Source organism: Hoplias malabaricus, chromosome 3, assembly GCF_029633855.1.
Source record: "Hoplias malabaricus isolate fHopMal1 chromosome 3, fHopMal1.hap1, whole genome shotgun sequence".
NCBI classification, from domain to species: Eukaryota; Metazoa; Chordata; class Actinopteri; order Characiformes; family Erythrinidae; genus Hoplias; species Hoplias malabaricus.
Genome location: NC_089802.1, coordinates 17,871,638 through 17,873,767, shown reverse-complemented (window position 1 = coordinate 17,873,767; position 2,130 = coordinate 17,871,638).

Below are 2,130 nucleotides of genomic sequence, written 5' to 3'. Positions count from 1 at the left end.
TTTTTTTTTTTTAAGTGTTTGTGTGCTTTCTGATGGCAAATTGCATGGGATGTCAGACCTCCTATGCATGTCACAGTTCTCCCACTTCCATGAACCCTCTTCTGTGAATGTGTGCTCAATTTGACGATTCTGTCCTTTTGTATGGAATGGTAACAACTGCTGACACTACCATTGTGCTATATTGATAGGACACAGTGCAGTGATTACTACCATAAAGACTAAAGTGATGAGGGAATGTTGATTCCTCACGAAGCAACCTTAATGCTCTTTTGCCATCTTGCTGGCTGTGCCCTCACTCTTCTTTGCCCAGGAAGGAACTATTCCCCTGACTCTTCCCTATGACTTTATTGCTCAGAACTTCAGAATTTCAAATCTTTTTTTTTTCTACTGTATAAAGAAGTCTTGACTAATGTGTTTTGTTTTTAAATAATGGGCTGCAGGCATAAATATGTGAGAATTATCTATTGCTGTTTCCTGTTGATTTGAGCTCTTAGGAGTTGTAGAATTTTAGGGCAGCTTGGAGCAAGCAAACTCAATCTCAGATGTTATGCCATAAGGTTGTTTGAATGGGGTGCTGTTCAGTAATGTTTCATTGTGTACTTAATTTTGGGAATTTCACTTGAAAAATGGATGTGTATTAACAAACCCATGCTGGCTGCACACAGACATAAATACACTGTGGAAGGCACCTACTGTGCATTTCAGAGAAGAAATTGGAGGACAGTTTATGAATGAACAGGAAAAACAGCAGCCCCATTCAGGGGTGTTTTTTTTTTTTTTTTTTTCTCCCCCCCTCTCCTTCCCTCCCCGTCTTCATAAGGTAAACTGGTATAGGGGATGGGGAATAACCACATGAAATGAACAGTGGCAATATGGCTTGAGACTTATTTTATAAAAATGAGAAACTTGTCTTTTTATATATAGATATATTATTTAAATTAATTTTTTTGGAAAAAAAAAACTTGAAACAGGAGCTAATAAATTACTTTTTTTTTCTTTCATTCTTTTTAATGACATAATAGTAATGCAAAATGACACTGCTGTCATACCTTATACATCCCAGTTTGGGACTGCTGAGAAATATCATGCCATTTTCAAGAAATGTCTTATAAATACATATATAAATATATACATAATAATTGACTGTACAGACCATGGTAACTGAACATATTTTTGTTCTTTTTTTTTCTTATTTCAATAACAGACTGGAAAAAAGTCTATGTGATTTGATGAAGTTTTGACCACTTTTCTCATGCTTACACTTTTTGGTGCTTGCGGAGAGGAGCAAAAAATATTTGACGCTCTGTTTTCAATGGATCTTTTTTTTTTTTTTTTTTTTTTTTTTTTAAGTTATTCTGGTGGTCAGATTTTTGCCAATTATTTAACTGTACATTAAAGTATGTTTGTACCAATGGAAACCACTTCTAATGTAATTGGTTTTACTTTGTTTGGACTTGCGGGTTAATATGTAAAACAAGGCAAGTGTGGTATGTGATACCGGGACTGTCATGAGAAATATGCGTAAAGATTTAACAATGATGATTTTGGTATTACAGTAATCCCTCGCTACTTCGCGGTTCATCTTTCGTGGATTCACTACTTCGTGGGATTTTTCAAGGGTGCTTATGGCCGCTATATTGCGGATATTGAGGGAAAATCTAGGTAAAGCGTGAAAGATGAATAGCCAGAAGTATTTTTTTATTATTATTATTTACATGTATTAGACTAGGCCTGTAGGTGACAAAATATCATTTACAAGTATTTCTTACGTACAGTACATGTATTGTTCATGTCCACATCCGAGTGAAATCACAGCTTAGGAATTACTCTATTAAAGAAACATAGGATATCACATGTAGTTCCAACTGAAAAACATTATAGAATATCTGTTTAATGCAAAGGGTGGGTTGTTAATAGTACAGGGAGCATTTTAAAAGTCCAAATACTCGTTAAATACATTAAAAAATATATCTTTGCTCTACTTCGCGGAAAGGGATCACTGTACCGAGTCTTTGCCTAATAGTGTTTTGTGACCAGGGAGACTTTGATACCACCACAAGATTTATTTTATTGTGATGATAATCTGGATTCAGGTCCTATCCCAACATTTTAGAAATGTCTATGTTTTGG